A 16,130-nucleotide genomic window follows, 5' to 3' on the forward strand; every position below is an offset into this window, starting at 1 on the left:
CCCTATTCCAAAAAATGTACATGAATTTGAAAAAAATATTCACGATTAAAAAAATATCATGTATCTAATTTTTTCGTGATTTCCAAAAATGTTCAAGTATTTAGAAGATGTTCGTAAAATGAAAACCAAAAGAAAAAAATGGAGAAAAGGAAGAAAGAAAAAGGAAAAGTAAAAAGGAAAAATCCAAATGAAAAAAAACGGTTCAGGGAAAGTTCTAGAACCTTCCCAAAACTAGTGGAGATGAATTCCGGTAATGGGCCAAATAGGAGAGACGGTCGTGGACCACCGTCTCTCGCCAATGGGTCTCCTTCGCATCTTTTTTAGGGGTAATCGATCTCCTTCACCTGCCCACGTTCTCCTTCACAGTATGCACTCGGCACATCTGTCATCTAGCAGACAGGTGGCAACGAGGGCGTGCGCAATTTGCCCATCGTCTGTTTGTTTCTTGTGAGTGTTTAATCTTTATTTCTTCAAATTGTTGGTAAAGAATAAGGATTATCTTTATTCCCTAAGTTTGTTTTAAGCAAAATCTATTGTAGCATCCAATCAATTTTGAGAGTGGTTTGCACTGCCTCGCTATAAACTTGTGAAGAAGTGCAAGAAAAAGAAGGTGAATTTTAATATTTTATCCATCTAAATTTCGGAATTATGAACTTTTGAATTTGTAAGATTGTCTATGATACTACCATCTTATTATCTTACTTGTATATTTTTTATTTATATAGGTGTGAAAAGTGAAGAACAAGTGCGGTGATTTGAAGCGTTTGAGGAACATAACTTCAAAGGCGTTGAAGATAAGTTCGACATCAATACCAACACCGGTATTTGTCGACTATGAAAGCCAAAGAATAATTTATAGTTTCATTGGTATTATTATGAACTTCTTCATGCATACATAGTTGTGCAGCGAAACCAAAATTTGACTCTGCATATCTATGTCGTAAATGGCTCCACCACTGTACATGATGCCAATTCCTCAAGACTAATAAGTCCAAGCTAGGCTTAGTCTAATTCTTGATGATGCTCAATAGCGTTATTCGACTTAGGTGAGTTTTCCTCATCTATGATTGATTCAAAAGCAGTGCAAGAAGGGATGCTCACTTATTTACACTTGGAAGTTTTTCTCTCAAGAAACCATGCTATTTACGAGGTAGGGGTCTACTTATAGATGTGGTCCCCAACTAGGTGCCAATATGAACGCGGGAGGGGATGCACACACCAACTGACCGGAGACAGCTGTCACAATGGTCATAAATTTGAACTCTCAAATTTCTTAGGCTAATCATAGTGAGAGTAACTTAGGTAGTAACATAGCACACTTTAAGAAAATTTTGCTTATGTGGCATGTAGTTAATGGGGAGATAGGTGTTTAGAGTAACATGATATGTTAACATAGCGGTTCCCGAGAAAGTATGAGTCTACAAGCTAATAAATGAAGCCATCTATGATACTACTATTATGTTACTTTGCACCATGAAGGTAGATACTTAGACTAGTGTCATATGCATGACACTAGTATAAGTTACTCCCCACTATGACCAGCCTTAAGTTTCTAAGAACCTAACGAAAAGTTGGTTTCCTAACTCACGAGTGAGGAATCTAACTCAAGTGTTCCAAAGAATCTAGAAGGCTCATTTGGAAGGAGATTTCCAAGTCTTCACTTAGACCCTGTTTGTTTGGGCTTTTGCTTCTGCTTTTGCAGCTTTTTCATTTTGGTCAAAAAGCCATAAAAGCTTCTAAATAGGTGTTTTTGGAGCTCAAATAGGTTATATTGATTCATCAAAAGCCAAAAAAGCTCCAAAAACACCCACTTAAAAGCTTTTATGGCTTTTTGGCCAAAGTGAAATAGTTGTAAAAGTAGAAGCAAAAGCCCAAACAAACAGGGTCTTATAAGTGTATACTAGTAGAATGCCCGTGCGTTGCCACGGGCATTTAAAACATTTTGCTAGAATTATACAAAGATAATGCATATTAAATTTTATCTGTGGAGACAATATAACACAGGCACCATTGGATAATAATTGACGCCCACTCACTTGCCATTATTAAGTACAAAGGTTATGCGATTTGTTTTACACCATCACGAACATATCATTATGGTTTTCTTAGGGCAGTCATGATTGATTCGATGACCGTAATATATCTAGGGGTACAAACAAAGTTTACCATCATGATACAAAAATGAGCCAAATTGGAATATAAAATGAGCCAAATTTGTTCAACGAAAAAAGTTTACCAGGACGAAGTAAAGACCGATAATAACATTGGAAAAATACCTTGTGCGATGACTTTTTTTTGGTTTGTTACACGATATCACTACTTGCACATCATTATGTTGGAAAAATCTTTGAAACTTTCAACCCCTTCCAACGACGTCGCCTCGGAACTTTTGTCGATGGATTATTTTTAAACATCGCCAGAATAGATCTTTATTTCTCCCATGTTCTGCAGCAATAATCATATAATGTACCTTTTGTATAACATACATATAAAGAAGGATTAGTTATATGCACCTCTTCTTGTGGTATTTCAGTTTGGTCTAAGGATGGAATGTTGTGCTCAGGTGGAGCTTGACGGCCGCCAGACGGAAGAGATCGCGCCAGACGTGTCCGGTGAACACTGGGTCCCGATCGCTGATGATCGAAGAAGGAAACCCGTGCAGACGAACGATACCGTCGAAGAAGGCGCGAGCCACGGAGGCAGTAGTGTAGGGATGACCGAGCGCAATGAAATGATCATACTTGGAGAAGCGGTCGACCACCAGAATGACCGACTTGCCGCCCACCTTGGGGAGGCCCTCAATGAAGTCCATGGAGATATCTGCCCAGACCTGAGACGGAACCTCCAAAGGCTGGAGCAGACCAGCCGGTCGTAGCGTCTCCGTCTTGTTGCGCTAGCATGTCACACAAGACCGAACCCAGTCACGGACCAGGGCCCGATCCCCAGGGATGTAGAAGTCGGTGCGGAGACGGTGGAGAGTTTTCTGCACACCCTCATGGCACGCCGAGTGGGCCAGCAGCAGCACCTGGTGACGGAGATCATCATGCGCCAGCACGAAGACCCAACGCCCATGGAGGAGCAGACCATCGGTGAAGCGCCAAGGATCCTCCAGCTCGCCCGTCGCCAGCTGCTGCTAGAGAAGAAGGGCGTCGGCCGCGGTCGCCGTGGCTCGGCGAATGTCGGCGAAGAGGCTGAAGGTCGGCGAAGAGCGGATGCACAACACTGCCCCTGCGGAGTCGTCGATGGTGGAGTCGAGGTCGGCGTCGCGGCAAGACAAGGCGTCGGCCACGGTATTAAGACGACCCGGGCGATACTCGATGGAGAAGTCAAAGCCGAAGTGCTTGCTGATCCACTGATGCCGTGACACGGTCGAGAGCCTCTGGTCCAGTAAGAACTTGAGACTGTAGTGGTCCGTGCGAATCCGGAAAGAATGTCCCCACAGATAGGGCCGCCAATGGCGCACCGCCTGTACCAAGCCAATGAGCTCCCGCTCGTACGCCACGAGCTTAAGATGGCTCGGAGCGAAAGGCCTGCTGAAAAAAGCGAGAGGGCCCTCGCCCTGATGAAGCATGGCGCCGAACCCCGCACCCGAGGCGTCACAGTCCACCACGAACGAGCGGTCAAAGTCCGGCATCTGAAGAACAGGGCCCGTCGCGAGGGCCCCCTTGAGGGCCTCGAATGCCGCCGTCGCCTCATCGTCCCATGCGAAAGCATCACGGCGCAGCACACGTGTGAGTGGCGATGCAATGTGGCCGAACTCCCGGATAAACTTCCGGTAGTATCCTGCGAGGCCGAGAAAACCGCGAGGAGCCCGCGGTGAGTGCGGCGCCGACCAGGCTACGGCGGCCGCCACTTTGTCAGCATCCATAGCAACCTTGTCAGCCGAGATGACGTGGCCGAGGTAGGCGACTGAAGGCGTCCCGAACGAGCACTTCGAGCGCTTAAGATGAAGATGGTGCGCCCGAAGCTCGTTAAAGACGATGACGACGTGCTGGAGGTGCTCCGCCCAGGAGGCGCTGTAGACAAGAATATCATCAAAGAAAACGAGCACAAACCGACGTAAGTAGGGCCGGAGGACGCCGTTCATCAAAGCTTGGAAGGTTGTCGGGGTGTTGGCGAGGCCAAAGGGCATCACCAAGAACTCGAAGTGGCCGTGGTGAGTCCGAAACGCCTTCTTGGCGATGTCGTCCGGATACATGCGCACCTGGTGGTACCCTAACTTGAGATCGAGCTTGGTGAAGAAGCGCGTCCCATGTAGCTCATCCAGGAGCTCATCAACCACCGGAATAGGAAACTTGTCCTTGAGCGTGAGAGCATTAAGGGCGCGGTAGTCGATGCAGAAGTGCCATGTGCCGTTCGATTTGCGGATGAGGAGAACCGGTGCGGTAAACGACGACGTGGAGATCCGAATGATGCCCGCGGGGAGCATGAGTGCACAATGCCACTCCAACTCGTCCTTCTGCAGCTGCGGGTAATGGTACGGACGCACTGCCACCGGTGTGGAGCCCGGGAGGAGACGGATACAGTGATCATAAACCCGGGCTGGCGGAAGGCCCTATGGTTCGGTGAGGAGGTCGCCGTGTTGCTGCAGAAGGTGATCCAATAGTGGGTGCTCGGCCTCGGAGGTAGTCGCAGCCAGCTGAAGCTGTGGATTCGCTGGTACGGCGCCCCCAACACCGTCCCACCGGATGCGGCAGCCAAGCCGCCAGAAGGTCATCATCAGAGTGTCGAAGTCCCAAAGTATGGGATCGTGTGTCCGCAGAAAGTCGACGCCGAGGATGAAGTCGAAACAACCCAAATCAATGCCCGCACACGTGATGGAGAAGTGTTCATCGCCGATGGTGATGGGTACGTCCCGTGCGAGGCCATGACACTGGAGGCGATCACCGTTGGCCACCGTGACCCGAAGTTGCTCCCGGCCCGTCGGCTAAAGCGCTAAGCAACGCATGGTTGCCTCGGGTAGGAAGTTATGCGTGGAGCCTGTATCCACCAAGGCCACCAAGAGCTCGTCGTGGATCATTACCGGCAAGAGCATGGTTCGCTCTTCACGGATGCCGGCGAGCGCATGGAGAGAGACCACGAGAGCCGTCGCCGGGGCAGCCGCGGGTGCAGCCTCAGCAGCCGCTGGAGGTGGCAGTGCATTGGCCCCGTCGGCCAGAGTATCCTCCTCAATGAAGTCAACCGTCTCCAAGTAGAAGAGGCGCGGGCAGACATGGCTCGGCGTATAAGGCTCATCACAGTTAAAGCAGAGGCCCTGGCATCGCCACTCCATCTGCTCCGCCGAAGAGAGACGACGGAAGGGTTGCGTCATGGCTGGTGTAGTAGTCGCTGGAGTGGCCGGAGGTGGCCGGCCCGGCGCCGGTGATGGTTGGGTGGCCTGTCAGCCTCCTCGAGCCGGGGCGGCCGGCTGCATGGCCTGGGCGTGAGCCTCGAAGGCGCGGGCGTAATACATGGCCGTCTGGAGATCCTGAGGGCCGCGAAGCTCCACGTCCACGCGGATGTGATTCGGATGGCCACCGACAAAGAGGTCGGCCCGCTGCTGTGTCGCCACACCCGACGCATGGCACGCCAGGGCCTGGAAACGGTCGGCGAAGTCCTGCACCGTGGAGGTGAAGGGAAGGCGGCCGAGCTCCGCCAGTCGGCTCCCGCGCACCGAAGGCCCAAAGCCAAGGAGGCAGAGCTTGCCGAAGCGCTCCCAAGGAGGCATGGTGCCCTTGTCCTGCTCGAGGGCATAATACTAGGTCTGTGGCACACTACGGAGGTGGAACGAGGCAAGCAAGGTACACTCCGATGCGAGGGTGCGCTGCCCGCGAAAGAACTGGTCGCACTGGTTGAGCCAGTTGAGGGGGTCCTCTATGCCGTCATAGGTGGTGAAGTCGATCTTGGTGAACCGCAGCGGTGTCTGGGTTGGAGCGCCGTGTCGAGTTGCCTCGGAGGTGCGAAGCAGCGAGGCGGGTGGCGCCTGGTCGGCGTACTCCGGGTAGGGACCCACGGAGCCGGATGGCCCGCCGAACTGCGGAAAAGGGGTCGGCTGCTTCGGAGCCATGGTGTAGACTAGCGATGGCGAAGACCCAGCCGCCCAAGCTGGTAGTGGCGACGGGGATGGCGGGAACCGGACCTGATGTATCGGAAGGCCGGCCGGTGCGGGCGCCCCCGAGCTGGGCAGAGGTGGCGCCGGTGGTTGCAGCGGCGGTTGTGGAGGGTGGGCGGGTGCGTCAGTTGCCGCGGGGGAGAGCGGCTGCAGGTGCCAGATGGGAGCCGCAGCTCGCGGCGGCGGCAGATTCCACAGAGGAGCCGCGGCCGGAGTGGTCTCGCCGGGGTGCCCCGCCTGGAACGGCAGCAACTGCTGCCCGCTGTAGGCCGGCACACCCTGGGACGGCCACGACAGCGTGGGGTGGCCGTATGCGGTGATCGGCGCAGCCGGCAGAGATGCGTACGGCCCGGCCATGTACTGGTGGTACTGGTTTAGATGGAGTCCCTGGACGGCCGTCACGAGATCCCGCAAGGTATTGGTGACCTGTTCCAGCGTGAAGACGATGTTTGTCAGCGACGCGGAAGGGATGGGGGTCGACGGCGGTGAGGAGCCCGTGGTGGTGACCAGGCCCGACAACATGGGAGCCCGGCGGTGGTCATTGGGGTGGTGGACATCGGGGCGGTGGTCATCGGCGCGGTGGTGACGATGGGCAACGGCGGCGAGGGCGTTGAAGAAGACATGATCGAACCCAAGTCTCTGGATACCAAATTGGTAGAACCCAGGGTCCTACCGGACCTGCTCCTTAGGTTGTAGGGGTAGGCAGGGGGAAGATGGAGGCGAGGGCGACGTGGCCGGCGTGTGGGTGCCGTCCTGATCGGGAGAGGGAGACGGCGGCGAGAGGGAGGTCGTGCGGCTAGGGTTAGGGTTCCTTCTCCTTCAAGGAGCCGGGCAATAGAATATGTCTTATTGCTTAATCTCAAAAATAGTCTTACAGCTAGTATATATAACCACGATGCTGAAAATAAGATAACTTCTGGGCCAAGCCCCTAATCTAAACTTGCCCGGTGGGCCTCCTACAGGCATAAGTCTGCCCGGTCATAACAAATGTACTTGTCCATTATCTTCCTTGAATCTATGAAATTCTAAGGCCTAACACCTAAGCGAAAGGACATAGAACACCCGCCATAATAATTGTACCAATATATTGATGTAAACTCCCCGCTGCTATCTTACACGATTAATACAGAGCATCTAAAAAAGTACAGCATTTATCAATTCTTGCTACAGACAGAATGATCTTTTACTAACTTGCATCGATATATACCTTTTAAAATCTAAAGAGAAACTCACCAAAGGTGCTTGATCAGAATAGTCACATTTGGGAAGTACTGGGCAAGACACTGTTGGGGAACACAGTATTTCAAAAAAATTCCTATGATCACGCAAGATCTATCTAGGTAATGCATAGCAACGAGAGGGGAGAGTGTGTCCACATACCCTCGTAGACCGAAAGCGGAAGCGTTTAGTAATGCGGTTGATGTAGTCGAACGTCTTCGCGATCCAACCGATCCTAGCACCGAATGTATGGCACCTCCGTGTTCAGCTTGTTCAGCTCGATGACGTTCCTTGAGCTCTTGATCCAATTGAGGATGAGGGAGACTTCCGTCAGCACGACGGCATGGTGACGGTGATGATGAAGTTACCGGCATAGGGCTTCGCCTAAGCACTGCGACGATATGACCGAGGTGGTAAACTGTGGAGGGGGGCACCGCACATGGCTAAGACAATTGATCTTGTGTGTTCTAGGGTGCCACCCTGCCTCCGTATATAAAGGAGGAGAGGGGGAGGCCGGCCGGCCCCTGTAGGGCGCGCCAGAGAGAGGAGTCCTATTAAGACTCCAAGTCCTAGTAGGATTCCACTTGGTGGAAGGGGGAAGAAGGAAGGGAGTGGGAGAGGGGAAGGAAAGGGGGGCGCCGCCCCCTTCCCCTAGTCCAATTCAGACTGCCAAGGGGGGCAGCCCCTTGTGGCCCTTCTCTCTCTCCACTAAGGCCCATGAAGGCCCATTAGTTCCCCCGGGGGGTTCCGATAACCCTCCGACACTCTGATAGTTACCCGGTACCTCTCGGAACTCATCCGGTGTCCGAATAACATCATCCAATATATCAATATTTATGTCTCGACAATTTCGAGACTCCTCATCTTGTCCGTGATCTTATCCGGTACTCCAAACAAACTTCAGCCATCAAATCACATAACCCATAATAAAAATCGTCATGGAACGTTAAGCGTGCGGACCCTACGGGTTCGAGAACTATGTAGACATGACCGAGACACATCTCCGGTCAATAACAAATAGTGGAATCTGGATGCTCATATTGGCTCCTACATATTCTACGAAGATCTTTATCGGTCAAACCGCATAACAACATACGTTGTTCCCTTTGTCATCGGTATGTTACTTTCCCGAGATTCGATCGTCGTATCATCATACCTAGTTCAATCTCGTTACCGGCAAGTCTCTTTACTCGTTCCGTAATGCATCATCCCGCAACTAACTCATTAGTCAAATTGCTTGCAAGGCTTATAGTGATGAGCATTACCGACAGGGCCCAGAGATATCTCTCTGATACACTGAGTGACAAATCCTAATCTTGATCTATGCCAACTCAACAAACACCATCGGAGACACCTGTAGAGCATCTTTATAATCGCCCAGTTACGTTGTGACATTTAATAGCACAAAAGGTGTTCCTCCGGTATTCAGGAGTTGCATAATCTCATAGTCAGAGGAACATGTATAAGTCATGAAGAAAGCAATAGCAATGAAACTAAACGATCATTATGCTAAGCTAACGGATGGGTCTTGTCCATCACATCATTCCTTAATGATGTGATCCCGTTCATCAAATGACAACACATGTCTATGGTCAGGAAACTTAACAATCTTTGATTAACGAGCTAATCAAGTAGAGGCATACTTGGGGCACTCTGTTTGTCTATGTATTCACACATGTACTAAGCTTCCAGTTAATACAATTCTAGCATGAATAATAAACATTTATCATGAGTTAAGGAAATATAAATAACAACTTTATTATTGCCTCTAGGGCATATTTCCTTGAGTCTCCCACTTGCACTAGAGTCAATAATCTAGATTACATAGTAATGATTCTAACACCCATGGAGTCTTGGTGTTGATCATGTTTTGCTCGTGAGAGAGGCTTAGTCAACGGGTCTTCAACATTCAGATCTGTATGTATCTTCCAAATCTCCATGTCTCCCTCCTTGACTTGATCGCGGATGGAATTGAAGCGTCTCTTGATGTGTTTGGTTCTCTTCTGAAATCTGGATCCCTTCGCCAAGGCAATTGCTCCAATATTATCACAAAGATTTCCATTGGACCCGATGCACTAGGTATTACACCTAGATCGGATATGAACTCCTTCATCCAGACCCTTCATTTGCTACTTCCGAAGCAGCTATGTACTCCGCTTCACACGTAGATCCCGCCATGACGCTCTGCTTGGAACTGCACCAACTGACAGCTCCATCATTCAATATAAATACGTATCTAGTTTGTGACTTAGAGTCATCCAGATCAGTGTCAAAGCTTGCATCGACGTAACCATTTACGACGAGCTCTTTGTCACCTCCATAAACACGAAACATATCCTTAGTCCTTTTCAGGTATTTCAGGATGTTCTTGACCGCTGTCCAGTGATCCACTCCTAGATTACTTTGGTACCTCCCTGCTAAACTTATAGCGAGGCACACATCAGGTCTGGTACATAGCATTGCATACATGATAGAACCTATGGCTGAGGCATAGGGAATGACTTTCATTTTCTCTCTATCTTCTGCAGTGGTCGGGCATTAAGTCTGACTCAACTTCACACCTTGTAACACAGGCAAGAACCCTTTCTTTGACTGATCCATTTTGAACTTCTTTAAAAATTTATCAAGGTATGTGCTCTGTGAAAGTCCAATTAACCGTCTTGAGCTATCTCTATAGATCTTGATGCCCAATATATAAGAAGCTTCACCGAGGTCTTTCATTGAAAAATTCTTATTCAAGTATCCTTTTATGCTATCCAGAAATTCTGCTTTATTTCCAATCAGCAATCTGTCATCCACATATAATATTAGAAATGCTACAGAGCTCCCACTCACTTTCTTGTAAATACAGGTGATACATCTTTGTCGTATCTACTTTTCCAAACACTTTTTCCCTTGTTTTGGACTCTAACTTGCATGATTTGAATGGCCCGAACCGACGCTGTTTTCAGTAGAATTGCCATGGTGTTATTTTTGTGCAGAAATAAAAGTTCTCGGAATGACCTGAAAATCAACGGAGATTATTTTTGGAATATATAAAAAATACTGGAAGAAGAATCCACGTCAGGGGGCCCACACCCTATCCACGAGGGTGGGGGGCGCGCCCCTGCCTCGTGGGCCCCCTAACGCTCCACCGACCTCAACTCCAACTCCATATATTCGTGTTCGGGGAGAAAAAAATCAGAGAGAAGGATTCATCACGTTTTACGATACGGAGGCGCCGCCAAGCCCTAAACTCTCTCGGGAGGGCTGATCTGGAGTCCGTTCGGGGCTCCGGAGAGGGGAATCTGTCGCCATCATCATTATCAACCTTCCCCCATCACCAATTTCATGATGCTCACCGCTGTGCATGAGTAATTCCATCGCAGGCTTGCTGGACGGTGATGGGTTGGATGAGATTTATCATGCAATCGAGTTAATTTTGTTAGGGTTTGATCCTCAGTATCCACTATGTTCTGAGATTGATCTTGCTATGACTTTGCTATGCTTAACGCTTGTCACTCGGGCCTGAGTGCCATGATGTCAGATCTGAACCTATTATGTTTTCATGAATATATGTGAGTTCTTGATCCTATCTTGCAAGTCAATATTCACCTATTATGTGTTATGATCCGTTAACCCCAAAGTGAATAATCGGGACCATTACCGGTGATGACCGTAGTTTGGGGAGTTCATGTATTCATATGTGTTAATGCTTTGGTCTGGTACTCTATTAAAAGGAGGCCTTAATATCCCTTAGTTTCCAATAGGACCCCGCTGCCATGGGAGGGTAGGACAAAAGATGTCATGCAAGTTCTTTTCCATAAGCACGTATGACTATATTCGGAATACATGCCTACATTACATTGATGAACTAGAGCTAGTTCTATGTCACCCTATGTTATAACTGTTGCATGTTCGATCGCATCTGACATAATTCTCCATCATCGATCCAATGCATACGAGCTTTTCATATATTGTTCTTCGCTTATTTACTTTTTCGTTGCTACTGTTACAATCATTATAAAACCCCAAAATATTAATTTTGCTATCGTTACCACTACTATCATATTACTTTGCTACTAAATACTTTGCTGCAGATATTAAGTTTCCAGGTGTGGTTGAATTGACAACTCAGTTGCTAATACTTGAGAATATTCTTTGGCTCCCCTTGTGTCGAATAAATAAATTTGGGTTGAATACTCTACCCTCGAAAACTATTGTGATCCCCTATACTTGTGGGTTATCAAGACTATTTTCTAGCACCGTTGCCAGAGAGCATAGCTCTGTTCTTTGAGTCACCTGGGATTTATATGTGCTTATTATTACGAAGAACTTGAAAGATCAAAGAACCAAGATTTTTCCCTCAACTACGAGGGGAGGTAAGGAACTGCCATCTAGCTCTGCACTTGATTCACCTTCTGTTTTGAGTAAACTTGCGACACCTACACCTGCTATTCATTCTGATATGTCGCATGTTATTGATGATGCCACTTCTGCTTTGCATGATACTTATGATGAAACTACTTCTATGCTTGATAATACTGTGCCACCAAGTGAATTTCTTGATGAACAACTTGCTAGGGCTAGAGAGAATAAAATTATTGAAACTGATAATATTGATGAAAGTGATGATGAAGATTCTCCCCCTAGATGTGAATTGCATGTTGTTCCTGAGGGTTATGTTATGGATGAATAAACTGCTAGAGACTTCTTAGCTTGCAATGATAGATCTGATCTCAAGAAATTATTAGCTAAGCTTAAAGAAAAGTCTTTGAATGCTAAAATGAAATATGACCCTGCTTTTGCTAATTCACCTATCTTTATTGCTGTTAAGGATTATGATTTCTCTGTCGATCCTGAGATAATTACTTTGGTTGAATCTGATCCTTTTTATGGCTATGAATCTGAAACTGTTGTGGCACATCTTACTAAATTAAATGATATAGCCACCCTGTTTACACATGATGAGAAAACTCGCTATTACTTTTTCCTTAAGTTGTTTCCTTTCTCATTAAAGGGTGATGCTAAAACATGGTTTAATTCTCTTGATCCTGGTTGTGTGCGTAGTCCCCAGGATATGATTTATTACTTTTCTGCTAAATATTTCCCCGCTCATAAGAAACAAGCTGCCTTAAGGGAAATATATAATTCTGTGAAAATTGAAGAAGAGAGTCTGGCACAAGCTTGGGGGAGGCTTCTCCGATTACTTAATGCTTTGCCTGATCATCCTCTCAAGAAGAATGAAATACTTGATATCTTTTATAATGGACTAACCGATGCTTCTAGAGACCACCTGGATAGTTGTGCTGGTTGTGTTTTCAGGGAAAGAACTGTTGATCAAGCTGAATTGCTATTGAATAATATGTTGACTAATGAAAATAATTGGACACTTCCTAAACCAACTCCTAAGCCAACTCTGAAGAAAAGGTGTATTCTATTTCTCAGTCCTGAAGATATGCAAGAGGCAAAGAAATCTATGAAAGAAAAATAAAACTGAAGATGTTAAGAATTTACCACCTATTGAAGAAATACATGGTCTTAATTTGCTGCCTATTGAAGAAATACATGGTCTTGATAACCCGACACAGGTAGTAAAGGTAAATTCTCTCTATAGATTCGATAAATGTGAAATCCCATTTACTAAGTTTGCTAGCCCATGCTTGGATGAGTTTGATGACTTTATGGTTAAAAAAGAAAACTTCAATGCTTATGTTGGTAGAGAATTGAAACACCATGCTGATATGCTTGAACACTTGGGTGATTATATGGCTAATGTTAAAGGTAAACATAAACTTATTAGTAAACATGCTTCTATGGTTACCATTCAAGTAGAACAAGTGCTTAAAGCTCAAAATGATTTGCTCAATGAATTAAATAATAAGAAGAATGATAATTTTGTTAGAGTTATGACTAGAGGTGGTAAAATGACTCAGGAACCTTTGTATCCTGAGGGCCATCCTAAGAGAATTGAGCAAGATTCACATGTAGATGTACCTAGTCCTTCTAAAAGGAAGAAAAAGAAAAATGATAGGACTTTGCATGCTTCTAGTGAACCTGTTGTTGACACACCTGAGAACACCAATGATATTTCTATTTCTGATGCTAAAACACAATTTGGTAATGAACATGAACCTAGTGATAATGTTAATGATGATGTTCATGTTGATGCTCAACCTAGTAATGACAATGATGTAGAGATTGAACCTGCTGTTGATCTTGATAACCCACAATCAAAGAATCAACGTTATGATAAGAGAGAGACTTTGTTGCTAGGAAGCACGGTAAAGAAAGAGAACCATGGGTTCAGAAACCCATGCCTTTTCCTCCTAAACCATCTAAGAAAAAGGATGATGAGGATTTTGAGCGCTTTGCTGAAATGATTAGACCTATATTTTTGCGTATGCGTTTGACTGATATGCTTAAAATGAATCCTTATGCTAAGTACATGAAAGATATTGTTACTAATAAAATAAAGATTCTGAAAGCTAAAATTTCTACCATGCTTGCTAATTATACTTTTAAGGGTTGAATACCAAAGAAACATGGAGATCGAGGAGTACCAACTATACCATGCTCCATTAAAAGAAACTATGTTAAAACTGCTTTATGTGATCTTGGAGCCGGTGTTAGTGTTATGCCTCTCTCTTTATATCGTAGACTTGATTTGAATAAGTTGTCACCTAATGAAATATCCTTGCAAATGGCAGACAAATCAACTACTATACCTGTCGGTATTTGTGAGGATGTGCCTATTGTGGTTGCAAACGTTACTATTTTAACGGACTTTGTTATTCTTGATATTCCCGAGGACGACAATATGTCTATTATTCTTGGAAGACCCTTTTTGAATACTGTAGGGGCTGTTATTGATTGCACCAAAGGCAATGTCACTTTTCATGTTAATGGTAATGAGCATACGATACACTTTCCGAGGAAGCAACCTCAAGACCACAATATCAATTCTATTGGAAAAATTTCAACAATCACTATCGGAGGTTTCGAATTTCCGCTTCCTACTGTCAAGAAGAAATATGATATTCTTATTATTGGGGACATGCATATCCCCATTGAGGTAACCTAGTGTTATTCGAAAATTCTCGGGTTTCATGTTATTCGAAATGAGTTTGTTAACAAGACCTGATCAACCTTGTTAGTGGATTCCTTTTGATGAGCATGAGATGGATGAATTTAGAAAACACAACTCTCTGTACCCTCTTTTTACTTTCTGTTATTTATATTAAATAAAGAAAAAATAGTATTTCCTGTCTGTTTTTCTGAATTATCCATGCAATAAAAAATACCCCTAAAATAAAAGTTCTCCAAGTGCCCTAAAATTTAAATACGATTTTTCTAGAATATTTGAGAATATCTGGCACTGAGAACACGACAGGGGGAGCAGCCACGTGCCCACGAGGGTGGAGGGCGCGCCCACCCCCTGGGCGCGCCCCCTACCTCATGGACCCCACGTGAGTCCCCTCCACTTATCCCAGCCACCACACACTCCTTCTTTCTCCCAAAAAAATCACTAGCCAGCTCAAACCCGAGTTCTTGCTTATCTTGCTGCCATTTTCGATCTCCTTGCTCAAAGCTCCTCTCACAAAACTTCTTTGGGGGATTGTTCTTTGGTATGTGACTCCTCCAATGGTCCAATTAGTTTTTGTTCTAGTGCTTTATTCATTGCAATTTTTTGCTGCTTAGGTGACCCTGTTCTTGAGCTTGCATGTCAAATTTATATGGTTAAAAGTAGTTTTAATGCATGATATATCCTCTAGGCACTTGTCGGAGTAGTTGCTATCAATTTTGTTCAGTTTGGTTCACTTCTATTTTATGTTACTAAAAATTTCAGAAATTTTTCAGAGGAAGAAATATGTTTAGGAAAATGTACCAAGGTGATTCCTCAAGGAAGCAAGGACCCAGGCCCGCAATACGCGAGCCGGACAATGAACTACCAAGAGATGCTCAAGTGCGGCCTTGTGAATGGCCGTCAGAGGACTTCATGGTTCGGGCATGAATTAAGGAGGAATTTGAAGCATATGTGCGTAACACCGATCTTGAGAGCTTCGTGGCAGATAAGTGCCGTCAGTACTACTACCTCACTGATTCATTTGTGAGAAGGTTTAAATTTTCATCATCACGCAATTCTCAAACTGTCCTGTTTGATCTTTATGATAAATCTTATACCATGGACTTAGAAGACTTTAATACTGCTTGTAACCTCCCACAGTGGGGCAATGTTAGTGAACCTCGTAAATCTGAATATAAGGATTTTCTTGCTAGTATCACTATGGGGGAATCTAGGGAAATCACGCAAGCTACCAGAGGGAGCATTCATTTTCCTGCTATACATTATTTTGCTCTCTTCATAGGTAGATGCATTAACGGTAAGGATGAAGCATGTCACATGTGTGTTCCTGATCTTAGTGTTCTCAAGAGTGTTGTATTAGGAGATAGACAATATAACTTGGGGGCCATTGTTGCATGTAGGTTGCATAATAATAGTATTGATGGAGATTTCTTTGGTGGAATTTATGCAACCCGTTTAGCTGATTTTCTTGAGATACCCATACGTGGAGATGATATTGAGTTGCCTCCTGCTTATTTAGATTATAATGCAATGGTGCGTCATCATTTTGTTGAGATGGACAATCAGTCCCTCCGGTACCAACTAATCTTTGACAGACGACACACCTATCACGTCGCTCTCCCTGCTCCTGCTTTCTTTGACTTTCAGGCCAAAAGGAGATATGTTATAACCAGGGAGGAGGCAGACAAGTACGAGAGGAGAACGGAGGCAGCTCGCCTCCAAGCTGCAGCTCATCAGGCAATTGCCGCTGCATCT

At 45.9% G+C, this 16,130-nt stretch overlaps 1 pseudogene; it reads right to left on the reverse strand.

Moving 5' to 3' along the window:
* Nucleotides 1–3,133: 3,133 nt before the first annotated feature.
* On the reverse strand, nt 3,134–6,613 carry LOC147974822 (uncharacterized; annotated as a pseudogene).
* Between the last annotated feature and the right edge of the window lie 9,517 nt (nt 6,614–16,130).

Source organism: Triticum urartu, chromosome 4A (genome assembly GCF_056163025.1).
Source record: "Triticum urartu cultivar PI428250 chromosome 4A, HENAU_Tu73, whole genome shotgun sequence".
Classification (NCBI taxonomy): domain Eukaryota; kingdom Viridiplantae; phylum Streptophyta; class Magnoliopsida; order Poales; family Poaceae; genus Triticum; species Triticum urartu.